This window comes from Amia ocellicauda, chromosome 7 (genome assembly GCF_036373705.1).
Source record: "Amia ocellicauda isolate fAmiCal2 chromosome 7, fAmiCal2.hap1, whole genome shotgun sequence".
In the NCBI taxonomy this organism is placed as follows: domain Eukaryota; kingdom Metazoa; phylum Chordata; class Actinopteri; order Amiiformes; family Amiidae; genus Amia; species Amia ocellicauda.
In genome coordinates this window covers 31,303,331-31,320,556 of record NC_089856.1, presented here as the reverse complement: position 1 = coordinate 31,320,556, position 17,226 = coordinate 31,303,331, and the positions used below count along the sequence as shown (strand labels likewise).

Sequence of the window (17,226 nt, the reverse complement as noted above, 5' to 3'; positions counted from 1 at the left end):
CACTGTTCCTAAACAAATACAAATGTTATTCTTGATCTCTAGGGACTTGTACTCTACAGAGTGAAAGATATACAGGCAGAGCATACATGTTTCTTATGCTGAATTAGGGGGGTAGGGGGTGGGGGGGTAGATTCTCCATACCTGTTAAGCATCCTCATTCGTAATGAATAACTTGCTTTATCTCTGGTTTAATTTACATTTTGTGGAATCAAAAAGTATACCAATTACACACCAAGTGCAAACCCCCAACGCATACAATCTTACAGTCAAAAGATGTCTTAACAAAGGTAAACATTAAACCTCCTGAAGGTGATATCTGTATGCAAAAATGTTTAGTAAATCAATGAAATAATCACCTTAGAACATAACACAGCTTTTCAATTGTAAACTGGGATGCAACCAGGCCAGACTGCGAACACCTGGATTCAGGATTTGGATTTTTGTTCAAGAAAACCCAGATTTCTAACACTTTCAGCCTCCGTAGGAAAAAATACAGTAGTAAGGCTTTGTATTACTTACGTCACTTCGAGTCCTTCAAACAAGCTTTGCCTCTTTCTTTGCTTTTGAATGAGCTTATATCAGAAGATCCCTTCTAAAGCCCTGCAAATTGCTGTGGAATTGCTTTTAATGGGAACTGACTCACCTCCCATCATCCACCCTACTTCCTCTAACTTTGGAAGGTAAACATTTCCAAATATGGAAAAATGGACTGAAAACAAGTCAAAATCAATCCTACTTGCTTTTTCTAAAGAACATTCTCTCTCCAAGGCCAAAAGTAAGGCATACAGTACATATAGCACATAATTAAGCCACGACTCTGTTTGTTCGGGCCTACTTTAAAATACAGAAGGAGACATTAATCTTGGCAGCACCAATCCAATAACATCTACTAGTCAATATCCTGGTTATCTATTGCCATTTTACAGGCAACAGCAGAGTTTGTCATGACATTTATTACAGTATAAAAAGTGGTTGGTGATGATGAAAAACATTTACAGTGAGGGAAAAAAGTATTTGATCCCCTGCTGATTTTGTACATTTACCCACTGACAAAGAAATGATCAGTCTATAATTTTAATGGTAGGTGTATTTTAACAGTGAGAGACAGAATAACAACAAAAAAATCCAGAAAATCGCATTTCAAAAAAGTTATACATTGATTTGCATGTTAATGAGGGAAATAAGTATTTGATCCCCTATCAATCAGCAAGATTTCTGGCTCCCAGGTGTCTTTTATACGGTACCGAGCTGAGATTAGGAGCACTCTCTTAAAGGGATTGCTCCTAATCTCAGCTCGTTACCTGTATAAAAGACACCTGTCCACAGAAGCAATCAATCAATCAGATTCCAAACTCTCCACCATGGCCAAGACCAAAGAGCTGTCCAAGGATGTCAGGGACAAGACTGTAGACCTACACAAGGCTGGAATGGGCTACAAGACCATCGCCAAGCAGCTTGGTGAGAAGGTGACAACAGTTGGTGTGATTATTCGCAAATGGAAGAAACACAAAATAACTGTCAGTCTCCCTCGGTCTGGGGCTCCATGCAAGATCTCACCTCGTGGAGTTTCAATGATCATGAGAACGGTGAGGAATCAGCCCAGAACTACACGGGAGGATCTTGTTAATGATCTCAAGGCAGCTGGGACCACAGTCACCAAGAAAACAATTGGTAACACACTACGCCGTGAAGGACTGAAATCCTGCAGCGCCCGCAAGGTCCCCCTGCTCAAGAAAGCACATGTACAGGCCTGTCTGAAGTTTGCCAATGAACATCTGAATGATTCAGAGGAGAACTGGGTGAAAGTGTTGTGGTCAGATGAGACCAAAATCGAGCTCTTTGGCATCAACTCAACTCGCCGTGTTTGGAGGAGGAGGAATGACCCCAAGAACACCATCCCCACCGTCCAACGTGGAGGTGGAAGCATTATGCTTTGGGGGTGTTTTTCTGCTAAGGGGACAGGACAACTGCACCGCATCAAAGGGACGATGGACGGGGCCATGTACCGTCAAATCTTGGGTGAGAACCTCCTTCCCTCAGCCAGGGCATTGAAGATGGGTCGTGGATGGGTATTCCAGCATGACAATGACCCAAAACACACAGCCAAGGCAACAAAGGAGTGGCTCAAGAAGAAGCTCATTAAGGTCCTGGAGTGGCCTAGCCAGTCTCCAGACCTTAATCCCATAGAAAATCTGTGGAGGGAGCTGAAGGTTCGAGTTGCCAAATGTCAGCCTCGAAACCTTAATGACTTGGAAAGGATCTGCAAAGAGGAGTGGGACAAAATCCCTCCTGAGATGTGTGCAAACCTGGTGGCCAACTACAAGAAACGTCTGACCTCTGTGATTGCCAACAAGGGTTTTGCCACCAAGTACTAAGTCGAAGGGGTCAAATACTTATTTCCCTCATTAACATGCAAATCAATTTATAACTTTTTTTGAAATGTGTTTTTCTGAATTTTTTTGTTATTCTGTCTCTCACTGTTAAAATACACCTACCATTAAAATTATAGACTGATCATTTCTTTGTCAGTGGGCAAACGTACAAAATCAGCAGGGGATCAAATACTTTTTTCCCTCACTGTATCTTTGGTAAGAATTCATATTATAGGAAATTAAGTGCATCTTGCTGCTAATGAAAAAAAAAACAGCATTTGAATATAGACTTTGTCCTATTGTGCTTATTGCTAATCATAAGAAATTAAAACATTTAAAAAATGATGCACTACTTTTGTAGAGATGTCACGTAACTTAATTTGCTAAGTGCTGGTTAGTTTCACGCCTTAAGCTGACCTAAATTAGTTAAGATCAATGGTATATAATTAACACCAGCAACAACCTTTATATTTCCTGTGTCTTCCTTACCTAGCTGTTAAATAGCCTTTCTTCTAAGCACATCCATCTGTTACAGACAGTGAGTTTGATACAGTTCTTGTGTCAGACATAACTGGTATGAATGGCACTGTATTATGTAAATTTGAATTTGTAATGTTTTATTCCTTGTACTGAACTGTATTTTTGGATAAGGTCATCTGCCAATAAATAATTATTATTATTATTATTATTATTATTATTATTATTATTATTATTAATAATAATAATGTACTGCACTCCCTTGTGTACCAACCACGCCCAAGACCAGCACAAACTGAGTGTGAGGTTTTTATTTGATGCTGGACCTCAATGGTAAGTGCATTGATTTAACATGAATATGGCAGCATACATGTCAATCCCAGTAGGAGAATAAAATATCCACTGGCACATAATAGACCAATATAAACTTGTCACTGTGCTACTAGGTCACCAGACATTTGGCATGGCAGCCGTAGCTCCATGGCTATCAGATTATTCTCATGATTATTGCAAAGCATTCACTGGCATGTTTGCTATAAAAACAGCGGTTTATTTAATATAGTTCTGTTATGTATGATCTTATACTTCAGACTTGACTCTAACACTGACAGCAATAATATTGGTATTACACTATTACAACAGTGACTGGCTCCCTTGGGAGTCTGTGCAAGAAATTGCAACCTATTGCAAAATGCCTTAACAATATTCCTTTATCTATGGAGGACTTAACTTGAACACGATCACTACATTAGCTCTTCCCTTCCCCATGATTGGAGCAAGGCAGAACCGGGTACTTTAGTCACCCTGAAATTGCCAAGACGAACATGATGATGGGGCTAAATGATTAATCTTGGTCATATTCTTTATTGGAAAGGAAGGTTCCAATTCGGTTGTTTTGTTAATTTCCTTTCCTGTTTGACTGTGGCCTTTCTTCTGTACCAGTGGGATTTCACAAATAAACCTTCAAAATTAAAATGTGGGTCCCACATCTCCCCTTCTAATAAAAAGTAACTGCACGATGCATGAAGCAAACGTGTAGTGATTTGTTTTCTATAGTACCACTGAAACAAATAAGATTCCCAAAATAATCAACTTCTTAACACATGACTTCCACTCTGCCTTCTTCCAGTCTTTTCTGTTCATCAGTTGGCTATATGCAATTTCAAGGACAGGTGAAGAGTACTATTTTAGAGAAGTACACTTTTTCAATGTCAGGTCTGGGAAAACACATTTTCATTAATATCGGTTTTCTGTGAATGGCCCTAACATAGAAGAATAAACAATACCAAAATGATGGAATGCAACTTTAATGTTTTTTTTTTTCTTTTAAGCGGAGGAATAATTGCATGTTTGCAGTGAAGCAGAAGGCTGGCATATTCAACACATTTTCTATCATAGTTTAGTAAATATACCTCAATCTCCTGCTTTTCAGACTTCACTGTTTGTTCAGTGAACCTGACAATATAATTAATGTTCTAGTGAATAAGCTGTATAATCACCCAAAAAAAATAAAAAAAATGTTATGAAGTGCAGGCAGGGAGGGAAAAATAGAAATAGAAAATGAGAAGGGAGGAGAGAAACGAGGGGACGGGAGAAGAAATAGTGTTCAGCGTAAGGGACCGGAATGAGGCAACTGTCAAGCAGGATCACGCCGATTGATTACTGATGGCAATGTAGTTTTACGTGTAATATGTCAGATCTCACATACCCCCTCCCCCACCTACACACAAAACCAAACATGACCATCACAGGATATCTATGATGTATTTGTTTCAATAGCAAATACAAATACCTATATAGAGAAAACATACTGGCAGATACGTTTAAATATAGAGGATAATAAAATGACTAACAAATATAAACAAAATATTATTCTTTTGACATATTGCCGTTAACTGCTATAACAATTGCTTAAACAATAAAAGAGGACACTTTATAAATATGCTTCTCTATCAACGAATTATTTCAATTCTGATATGAATGTAATATTGTAGTTGGCCAGGACTGAGGTAAGGCTAAATTGTGCTTCAGGGCTTTTGGAAGACTACCGCATGAGCTCCTGATCAGAAAGTCTTATCTCTTCAGAAAAAAAACGATAGTTGTTAACCTTATGGGCCTGAAATTCTGAAAAGAAAATGTGACCTTTCTGCTGAAAGAGATTACACACCAAACTCAAGTCAAGCACAAATGCTGTTATTTTCAGAAGGTTTTGACTTTGGTGGAGATGCGTTCTAATAATCATTTGGGATGTCCAGCTTTAATATGGCTTTGTGGAGTGTGAGAATAATAATCATTAGTCAATTGACAAGAGTGAAAATATGACCTTCTGGGGGATTTACAGTGAGGGAAATTTTTCTGAAATATGAGCAAAAACACCTGCTGATTTTGTACGTTTGCCCACTGACAAAGAAATGATCAGTCTATAATTTTTAATGGTAGGTGTATTTAAGCAGTGAGAGACAGAATAACAACAACAAAAATCCAGAAAAACACATTTCAAAAAGGTTATAAATTGATTTGCATGTTAATGAGGGAAATAAGTATTTGATCCCCTATCAATCAGCAATATTTCTGGCTCCCAGGTGTCTTTTATACAGGTAACGAGCTGGAATTTTGGCCAAGACCAAAGAGCTCTCCAAGCATATCAGGGACAAGATTGTAGACCTACACAAGGCTGGAATGGGCTACAAGACCATCGCCAAGCAGCTTGGTGAGAAGGTGACAACAGTTGGTGCGATTATTCGCAAATGGAAGAAACACAAAATAACTGTCAGTCTCCCTCGGTCTGGGGCTCCATGCAAGATCTCACCTCGTGGAGTTTCAATGATCATGAGAACGGTGAGGAATCAGCCCAGAACTACACGGGAGGATCTTGTTAATGATCTCAAGGCAGCTGGGACCATAGTCACCAAGAAAACAATTGGCAAACACACTACGCCGTGAAGGACTGAAATCCTGCAGCGCCCGCAAGGTCCCCCTGCTCAAGAAAGCACATGTACAGGCCTGTCTGAAGTTTGCAAATGAACATCTGAATGATTCAGAGGAGAACTGAGTGAAAGTGTTGTGGTCAGATGAGACCAAAATCGAGCTCTTTGGCATCAACTCAACTCGCCGTGTTTGGAGGAGGAGGAATGACCCCAAGAACACCATCCCCACCGTCAAACATGGAGGTGGAAACATTATGCTTTGGGGGTGTTTTTCTTCTAAGGGGACAGGACAACTACACCGCATCAAAGGGACGATGGACGGGGCCATGTACCATCAAATCTTGGGTGAGAACCTCCTTCCCTCAGCCAGGGCATTGAAAATGGGTCGTGGATGGTATTCCAGCATGACAATGACCCAAAACACACAGCCAAGGCAACAAAGGAGTGGCTCAAGAAGAAGCACATTAAGGTCCTGGAGTGGCCTAGCCAGTCTCCAGACCTTAATCCCATAGAAAATCTGTGGAGGGAGCTGAAGGTTCGAGTTGCCAAACATCAGCCTCGAAACCTTAATGACTTGGAGAGGATCTGCAAAGAGGAGTGGGACAAAATCCCTCCTGAGATGTGTGCAAACATGGTGGCCAACTACAAGGGTTTTGCCACCAAGTACAAAGTCAAAGGGGTCAAATACTTATTTCCCTCATTAACATGCAAATCAATTTATAACCTTTTTGAAATGTGTTTTTCTGGATTTTTTTTGTTGTTATTCTGTCTCTCACTGCTTAAATACACCTACCATTAAAAATTATAGACTGATCATTTCTTTGTCAGTGGGCAAACGTACAAAATCAGCAGGGGATCAAATACTTTTTTCCCCTCACTGTATTTGTATTTTTCAAAACAATTGAATGCAGTTATAACCAATAAGAAAAAATATATATACATACAAGAGTTACATAAGAGTGTCATGCATGTGCCATGAGTTTTGTGCAATTGCTTTATATTGACTCCAGACTCCATCAAATTAAAATGAAGGCTTACATAATGTTTTCAAAGTTTCATTTTTGCATAATCTGAATGGGAGATGTTTTTGCTCATATTTCAGAAAAATATACTTAAGGTATCTTTCCTTAGGTAAAGAGGGACAAATCACATACTAGATACGATTTAGGGTGTCATTATTTCAATGTATATATTCAGTATAGAAAAAGTAGTTATTTACATGCATACGAGTTGTTTTATTGTGTGCAAAACCAAACAGCCATAATGATTATTTTGCTATTACTAATTATAATAGTTTTCTAGAGGGGGGTGGGGACAGCAGCTTAAAAATACTACAGAAAAAAGGCACATCCCTGAGAATCACCTAAACCTGGGAAATCTATATTGTTATATTATTTATTTACTTATGATGGAAACACAAATGGATGCATATGGCGTAAGACAGTGAAAAGCTCAAGTAGAGTACAGGTTTCTCGAGTGAATGCAAGCATGAGCTTCACTGAGGTCACTGTTGGGTTACATACCTTTCCCGCTCTGCACGTCTGCTTAAACAACGAAAGCTCTGGAAGTCCTTCACGTCTCCCTTCCTCTGTGGTGTGCTCAAACTCACTCAGGTCTAGAAGAAAAAAAAAAAAAAAAAAAAATGTATATATATATATATATATATACACACACACAAGTATTACATAATATACACAAGTTGATGGATAATATCTGAGATTCTTACATTCACAAAGTCAGAGTCTGAAAAACAGATCATTTACACGGATTCATAAAATGGACCTATTTAAAAGAACTGTCATTTATAATGAATCAGTGTTTTTGTTTTGTGCCAACTTCACAGGTTTAGCACATGAAAGTAACTGAAGCGCACAAGCTGAACCACTCAAAAAGTCATTATTAATTAAAGTGAGCAGCTACTGTCTCAAATACTCTGCCTCTTCTCTTCCCAGGTGGCACTTGTTTTCTCTTTTATTGGTAAATGTTTCTTCTTGTTTATGTTTCCTTTTCTGATGTTCAGTGGACTTGTTATCAAACACCACTTGAGTTGCTGCACTTTTCCATCTGGATGAAAGACAGCTCTTTTCAAACCAGCAGTAGGGTGTTGCTTAGTAAGATGTGTGACATTTCAGTCCTGTGTGCAATATATAGCATGCCCTCACAAACTGAAAACAGCAAGATACACATTTTAAGATAATTGTTAGGTGATATAGGGGTACAGAATTCAAATATCTGAGTCACACAAACTGCCCTGCATCAACATTATAGAATGGTATTTATAGATTCATTAACTTTTAGTCTCCGTTCATAAACATTAGTTTGATGCATTTATACTTCTTAGGAAGATGACGATAGGACATTTCCACCCCTTCAAAATCTGTCGCTTTCTTTTTTCTTATTGGACTAAATCCCGGAGGAGTTGTTTGCGGCAATGCATCATTTTTGTTATGTCATTAAGGTCCCCACATGCAAATCATTGCAAGGCCAAGCTGTGCCTTAAATACAGCATGTTCAAGAATAACCCTGACATTTTATTTGCACATGAATGCCAATAAGGGAGAAGAAAACATGAAAAAGGAAACTGAAACTGAAGCTTCTTCTATGATGCTTCTGAACTTAGAACTAAGGGACATGTTTTCTCCCCCTGACACTTAACATTGTCAGGAATGCCCCTTCTTCTGTTGCTTGGCTCCTCATCAGTCACGCCAAACAAGACCAGCTTCATTTCTCTTCCTGCCTGTCTCACAGAAACTTGTTGTAAATAGAAGATGAAAAATTCACTTTCCTTCCTCAAGTCACACAGCAGACTAAGAAAGACTTGCTGACTAATTAATTCTTCAGTCACCTAGAGTTCATGTGCATTGCTCCCATCACAGTGATAAATTTATCTTCAGCTGCACTTGCTGGCCTCTCAGTTTCTCATGCGCTACTCATGCTACATCCAGTCAATCTATTACCCTAAGTAAAATAAACTGTTCTGTTGATTCACTGTAATTTATACTTTAACACAGTCCAAACTCTTTAAAGCTACCTTGTTTTGCTGCGCTAGTTATGTCATATACATATCAACTAACACCAACACATGCAATATAAAAGGCCACAATTCCCTAAAAAGTACACAGGTTGTATCCTTAGTATACTCTCTTCCTCCACAGATATGATCTCATGTTTCAACAGCAGATCAGTGAAAAATGTTCAATTAATTTTTTTAACGTAGGGTTTCAGTTTGCTTATTTTACGTCCTTAAAAATGACAAGCCACGAAATTCAGTTTGATGATCAAACCCTTGGGGCACGTTTGAAGTACAAATGTGTATCAAAGTGTAATTTGAAGTACTTTTGGATATAGAAAGAAAAAAAGATATTTCAAATTAACAGTCACTTTATTTATCTTATTTACATTGAACATGTCTAGACTTGATATCATACAAATATTCATATGTTTTCTCCAAGTACTAAGTGAAGTCAAAACAAATTTAGCCTACATAAAGACTGAGGCATAACAAGACCCAAGTCTCATTTGTAACTTGATGCACTTTATATCTTGAATAGACTAACAAATACGTTATCATTACATTAATAACATCAAACAACTAATACTGTGCTTTGTAACATCATCCTGCTATTTTACTCAGTTTAAAGTGTGACTTACAACTGGTACATTTTACCCATTTATACAGCTGGGCATTTACTGAGCAATCTAGGTAAGGTACCTTGCTCAAGGGTACAACAGCAGTGCCCCCCACCTGAGATTGAGCCCACAGCCCTCCACTCCAGAGTCCAGAGTCCTAACCACTACTCCACACTACTGCCCTTGATGTAGATCATAGTTCAGTGTTTGTCATCCCTATTCCTAGAATACTGGTTTCTGATGTTGTTTGTCACCACTGAGCTCTCATTTAAAACATTAATTGAGCTTTATTGTTATTATTATTATTACTAGACAGGATTCGATTTTAGATGTTTTAACACTTAAAGTTTCTTACTTAAAGTTGTATCAGTCCCTTGAAATGTGAATCCATTCAAAACTGAAAAACAAGAAAAAGGAGCTAATTGCAAATAATGTGTACTTATGAAAATGCCGGCCACATAGAATGGTGTTTTAAGTTGTATTTATTTGTAGATTGCTGGTTACCATACTCTCTTACTACAAATGAAGACAGAAAATTAATAATTGCAGCTTTCCCATACATTGGCATGCATGCATATGTGGGTTGGTATTTGTACAATGGCCTGAACACAGGACCAGTAACTTGTGCTGGGGTTAAGGATTCCTTGTAGATCCAACACCAGTTTAAAAGGTTTCCAAAACCACCTTACACACCAACTAGGATAAGTATTGCCACCCTCTACCTTAAGTAAGATTTGACCTAAGACTTGATAGGAACCTGTATCTGAAACCTTGGCAAATATAAGTATAGTAAGTTGTGTACTAGAGGGTAAAAATACTGTGAAAAGAGCCAGAATCAAAACATGAATATGCATATCAAACTGTCCCTACTATAAGAGCAAGTCAAAACAGAGTCCAGAGTTGGACACGTCAGTCATAATCCAACAGGCTACAGATCAGCATGCAAAGTACAAATTCACTAAAATCATTACGCTCCCTGGGGCGGAGGCTGAGAGGAGGAATTGAATTTAAGCTCTTTTGAAGCGTAACGTTATCGCAAAACGACAATATCGTGGCATCGGATCCTGTGACACATGGCAGAAGTTCGTCAACAGTCAAACGAAAGTAGTAGCAGTAGCATGCTCGTCGTCATCCTGGTGCCAATCGTCCGTGCATGGCGGACATAGTTTCGGACACCAAAAAGCTCAACTACAAATGCCTAGAAAAGAAACGCATCGATAAGGCTACAGTCATCCGCGTCGCCCCCATCCAGGAGCTGCAAGCAAGCCACTTCCGCCTTGCCCTGCACGGCCTCTATCTGCCCGGCGAACAGCGACCAAGTTGCACTTCAATCGAGGAACCATAAAAACACTGTATCAGTATCGACGACACCCAGGCAAAACTGCACCCACTTTTACAAACGCATACGATCTGTCCCCGACTTTACTCAAACGCCAGTCACGGCACAGGGGGAATACAAAACTCAGATCCCCTTCCTGCAGCAAAGCCCACGCCCTCCATTGCCCTGCCGAGCTGTAGGGCTGATTCACCTTTGCAAAGAACAATACGTTGCCACAATGTATGTGGACGGGAATACACCGCGACGTGGAGCCGGGCCCTCAGCTTGACTGCTTGTGAAGGAAGACGCGGCGATGTGGCAATACCTGCTCGTTTCTCTTACCTCGCTTTCTAAGAATCAATGAGTTTCAAATCCCACAAAAAAGTGAAACTTCTTTTTCCCCAAAATCTGGGAGAGCGGCAGGCAGTGACGTCACAGCGCTGAATTCCAGCCGACAGAGACACCCTTAGCGCCGAGAATTGCCCATGTAAGGCAGTGTGCATGGTATTGCAATCTCCCTCTTCCTGATGTTTCTTTTCATGTTGTGCAAACACTCCGGCTATATAATAAGCATTCATCATAAGCCGACTGTGTTGCGCTTGTTCCTCTCACGGCTTTTATTTCTTATTGGAAGTAAAATGCAACCAGGGGTAATAAAAGTAACTCGCATAACTCAGGAAAACTTAAAAAACAATAAGTGGTGGAGACAAATATTGACTGCTGGATTTATATAAGTGTGGGTGGATACACTTAAACTATAGCAAGGGTGCCAATAGAGGTGACTGCTAATATGCTAGATTATGAAACAATTACATTTGTGACATCTCATATTGGTTCCCTAATAATAATCATCATAATTAAAAAAAAAATACATTACAAAAAAAAACTGTACAACTTAAAACAAATATCCCCTGAGAATGATTTGTATACGAATTATACTAATTTTCATACTAATCCATGCTTCATCCTTCTACGATACCCATCACAAAAGGAGTCACAGGGCAGGCCAAAAATAAAAGTAAATAAGATTTATTTTAAGCAAATTGGCTGCTATTGAAATTGAAAGCCAAACACAATATGGTGTCTGGAAAAGTTCCCTTGAATCTTGTGGCCCATCCTTGCAGAGTGAGAGCTGTAAGACGTTAAAAGCAATATGAGTCAATACATTGAAATTAAGCACTTGCATCCCCCCAAATTCTGCATTCCTGCAGGAGACCCTGAATGGTTTTGGTAAATGCAAGGAAGTGAGACTCAGATGATAGCTTAGGATCAAAAGCAACCCAAAGATCCCTTCCCTTGGTTATCATCAAAGCTCAGGAGGAGGTGAGGATATGAGGAATTCCTTATTTGGTGTCAAGATCTGGTTACAATAAGTCTAGTTTGGCTGGAAATGGAATCTGTTCACCCAATCCTCGTTATTTTGTGAAGGAAAACAGAGTTAAAACGCATATATATGTTATTAAATGATTTAAAGAAGTTAATCTGGGCATTATCAGTTCAGAAACCTACATGGCTATTATATATAAAACAGTGTATGCTTTAGGAAGAGATTTGAGAATTGTTGAGGTGTGATTCACAGTTTTGTTGAGATTCTGCACATCTATGGTTCTTCAGTGTTGGGTTAAATACAAAATTTACCTTTCTGTGCACATCACGTATCTCTTTATTTACAACCACTTAATGAGTGCCACTGCACAGTCATTATTACTATATATCAATTACTTTTCACAAAAGTCACAAAATCAAAATTAAAGTTGAAGAAGAAGACGGAAAGAATGAAAGAAACTAAATAAGCAGAGGAAGATCCCGTTTACTGTAGAGGGGTTAATGTTGTTGTTTCATTCCTGCAATATGTGGTTGATTCCAAAGTAATTTTCTTGTGGTAAATGCTCTGAATTGCTGTGTACTGTGCTGATGTGAAAACATACAAGACTATGGCACTCTACAGTAAGGCAACTCATTGTATTTGTGGCAAGGTGTATTTGCAAAGAAAGAAATATAAGCAGATGGAATTTGTTGTTATCATTTTGTCACGCTGTGAAGAGCTACAGGAAATGTGTTGCTTAAAATAGTTCATAAACTCCAACAAAATACATTAAGAGATGCTTTTTTATGCATGTATGTATTTATGTATGTATGTATGCATTTTTTTTTTCAAAATAGTGCATCAGTCAATTAATTAAATGCATTCCATTGCATCACAGTCTTTAAGAAATTCCCCAGTAATAACAAGAGATCATAACATAATGAGATGTATTTATCTATCATATCATTCCAAAAGCAAAACATGACGTCATAACCTTCCATCCTTATGAATGCTGTGATGGGATATTGTTTAGACTACTGTATATTTCTGCAATTCTACAATGGCTTCAAAAATTAATTGTATATGATAATCCACTATGTATAAAGCGCTGTTAGTTAAGATCATGCATTCACAAAAAAGCATTTTAGAGTGTTTTTAATAGAAATATTACTAATTTCTGGGTAAATAAACATCAACAGAACAAAATATTGTATTCAGCATTCAATCAGGAGTATTAGAAGAGGTGAGTTTAATGTACATTTTGTTTCTCATGACTGTTATTCTTTTCTGAGTGGACACAAAAAACACCACTTTTATTTAAGAGAATAAACTAACAAGCAAATACACAGTAGAAGTTATCTGCAACATACTAATTACCTTGTGCTGCAAGCACTTTGTAAACTACTTTGTGCTTCATGCATGAAAAACATAGTAGAAAACTACCGATGAAATATACAGATAAAAATGACTGTGGTTTGCACAGTTTCCAGTTTTAGATCCCCTAACGTAAAGGTTTGAGGGCACAGTTGAAAGTAATCTCATTTGTACTGTGTAAAAGCTTATTTGCAAGTTTGCTTATTGGCAAATCATTTTTTTTTTTTTTTTTGCCATGCCTGCAGTTGTATTTCACTTTAAGCTGATTTCAAAAGATACCACAGAACAAATTCTAAAACAATCAACACAGTGAAATTGCCCCTTAGTTATCAATCTACTGAAAAGTAATTTGTTAAGGTAAGAGCATATTAACTAATTGGTGTAATAGACAAGGAATGGAGTGTCAGATATGTAAATTGGGACTCTAACAGTTGCCTATTAAGACTGCTAGTCAGATAGTGGTACCTTTGAGTATCATATTGCCTTCTGATTAGAGCATTAATCAGGCACAAGAAGCACAGAGTTAAAAAAAAATCCCCACCTAGAAGAAAAAAAAAAAAACTTCAGTAAAAGTCAGTAAATCTACTGGGATGCTGTGAAATGCTTTTTTTAGTTTACAAAATAAGGCAAACATTTCCAGTGTCGGATATCCTGTTATATATTGTATCGGTATAGATGACGCTGTTTTTCTGTACCACTTCCTCTGAGGTGCCTTTCACATTACAAACCACTTCATCTGCTGCTGAAAATGATACAATGAGCCATGTATACCGCACTGCAGTTATTTCTGTACATTGCACACCATGTTTGTATTGTGTCAACTTTGATACACATGCAGTAGGCTGTCCCCTCTAAACCTTCAGAGATGATATTCTGTTTCCCCTTCGGAGCACAGACAGTTCTGATCATCAGGATTCGCATGCGTGCGATTTAGATTATTCCCAGTAGAACAAATCAATGATTTAAATGGATCCTGATATATTGATATTTGGCGAAACAGTACAATTTGCTGTGTTTTGAATTACAAACCCATTACAAAACAGCACAATACCAAAAAAACTGAAACTGAAATGTTTACTTGAACATACTTCCTCCTCCATCTTCGAGTAGAGCTATTTTTAAATGTCAAAGAACCTGAAACAAAAGTATATTACCCTTGAAGGTTATTATATCAAAGTAGATATTCAGGTTTGCAAACTAATTGCTACAAACATCTAAGGCCTCAGTTATAAGGAAGAATGTTTACTAAGAACTGTTGAATTGCAGGGCACCACAGGGGAGAGGGGAGATAAATTGAATGCATTACAACAAACAGAAGCATAAAACAGTACAATTAACTAAAATACATCTATTAAAGGACAGGGGGCAATGAAAGTCATACATTACTTTAATGTACAGGAGAAAACCTTTTCTCTGTTGTGTACTAGATAATTATGTGCATATCTTGTTCTGCAGCTTGTCTGAAATGTCACTTCACCAAAAACACACAAGCCATCTTTTCTGGCTTTGTACAGGAAACTATTCATAGGAGAAAGAAGGAGTGAACTGAGTTTAAGTACTGCACTCCATGTAGCTGAAACTATATCTTATCAATTGAAGTATATGCGTATTTTATGTGTATTCTAAATATTTCCCTACATTGGGAATACAGAGCATGCAAATGCTTTTTCAGGAGATTTTCTCTGCAGAGTTTCTGGGGACTTGAGTGATAGCCAGGGGATAAAACAATAAATTCTACACTGTAGGAATGTACTAGGGCCATGCAAGTGCATGACGGTTCTTAGAAAAATCAATCCTACACTTGTTCCAAATGGTCTTCTGTGTAAGCTTCCTGATCTGCTTTTGGCAAACTTTGTATTGATGTTAGTTGCTCTAAGGCATTGAGATAAAATCAACTGACAGGTGTATTTTGAGATTTTCTTTGCCTTTGTGGTGTATTTTAAAAGCCACCATCAGATGCTTGTAAAACAAATTGTATGAGCTAGAGTATATAAAAAAATGAAATTAATTCTGGAGGACAGCAGTTACATTTAACAAAACAGTCTTTTGTTTGGTTCGTGTTTTTTTCTGTAAATAACTTATTGTAACAGCATTACCTTGTTATACAGCTCTGGAAAAAATCAAGAGACCACTCCAAGTTCAGAAATCAATGTTAATTGGTCTCTTATTTTTTTCCAGAGCTGTATAACAAGGTAATGCTGTTACAATAAGTTATTTTAAAGAAGACACCTATGTGTATAGTGGAAAACATTAAGTAGGATTGTACATGGTGGTGCAATTGTATGTGTAGATATGCTATGAAAAGTGTGGATGTGTCTATAGGATTTCTAAGACAGGCTGTCTTCTGTAGTGACACAGGAAATTACACATTCACCAAAGGAGACTTCAAAGCACCATTCAGGGTTTTATTTCTTGCACATTGATTAGAGAGCCAAATGTGAGCTATCAACTAGTAACTACTGCTTTCGTTTTTGTGAAGTATCATTCTCCCTGTGCCCTCCTTCCTCCTTCTCCATTTGCAGTGTCACAGAGCACTGGTACCACTTGCAGTTCCAATTCCATATAATTTGTTTACAGTAAACATCTCTAATGTCTTTTGATATTTCGTTTATTTGTACTTGAGAAATATGGATGAGCTAGAGCTCATATGCGGTATATTCTGGAATCACATTTGTATTCACCATTATCCCCAGAGACCACTGCCAATTTTAAGCCAGACATTTTGATTTAAAAGAAAAGAAAAGGACGCTTACACAAATAACACCTTAAGGCTGTTTCTTTCATATTTGTGTATAAATACATTCTTAAAAAGCTATGTAACTCTATTTGAATACAGCAGACTTTTGACTCCACTTGTCAAACCATAATACTATTTTTCCTTAATCAAATCTTGTGGAAGTGGAAAACAAATATGTACTTTCTCTAAAGATAAACATTTCAATTACATCATTTTACCATTGCATATACAGCTCTGGAAAAAATTAAGAGACCACTTAACATTGATTTCTGAACTTGGAGTGGTCTCTTAATTTTTTCCAGAGCTGTATATTATTTGAAAATGGTTGCTGATCTTAGAAGTAAAACCCTCCGGTTTCAGAGAACCTATATGACCTATACTTAGTCAATACATATGCAGCTGTTGGAATGAATGTAACTTTCATGTAAAAGCAAATACTAGGGTGAAATGCGCTATCAGGGGACTGCGAGAGTGCAATGAAATGACTATAACTTGTTGGCTGTGATCTCGCTTTAAACTCACCACTGCCACCAGGCTTTCCTAAAATCCACAACATGTAAACCTACTTCCCTCTGATTCTCTCTGAATGCACTTTAGTGGGCTTTAACCACTGGGTTCTAAGGTAGCTTCTGAAGGACACCTTTGAATGTTGAATAAAGCTGAAAGCATCTGGGTTCACACCACAGATGTATTGACTAGGTGTCTCCTTGAATGTTCAAAGCCTTCACCGTTAAAAGACACTGAGTTGAAACATTTGTCAGGTGAGTTTTGTTTCTCTCGGTTTCATTGCAACAGTATTGCAGTGTTTGAATTTCACGATGAATAAGGAAACTGCTGTGTATTTTTCTTTATTGTTCTTCTGATTGTGTAGTGGGGGCGGGGGGGGCTGCTGCTGTAGTGGTTTAGAAAAACAATTCTCAGGATACACCGGTGAAGAAGTAACAAGTTTATTACAAAAAAAAATACATGTTAACCCCAAGCTCTCCTCTCACATGAAGTGAAGAAAAGAACTAAGGATGCGAATTGGAGAAGCCTTTTTATATCTTCAGATAGACAATGGGTTGCAGTCTTATCTATCAGAAGCA

The 17,226-nt window shown here is 37.9% G+C and overlaps 1 protein-coding gene across 5 annotated transcripts in view; it reads right to left on the bottom strand.

Annotated features, from left to right (window-relative positions):
- lpp (LIM domain containing preferred translocation partner in lipoma) overlaps positions 1-11,217 on the bottom strand; it is a 184,082-nt gene extending 172,865 nt beyond the window's left edge. For 2 of the 5 annotated variants that reach the window (XM_066709184.1, XM_066709182.1), the window contains exons 1-2: positions 11,067-11,217; positions 7,300-7,391 (exon numbers count right to left, since the gene is read on the bottom strand). The gene's annotated coding sequence lies outside the window, so the exon portion shown is untranslated. The other 3 variants (XM_066709183.1, XM_066709185.1, XM_066709186.1) reach the window with 3 other exon arrangements.
- Between the last annotated feature and the right edge of the window lie 6,009 nt (positions 11,218-17,226).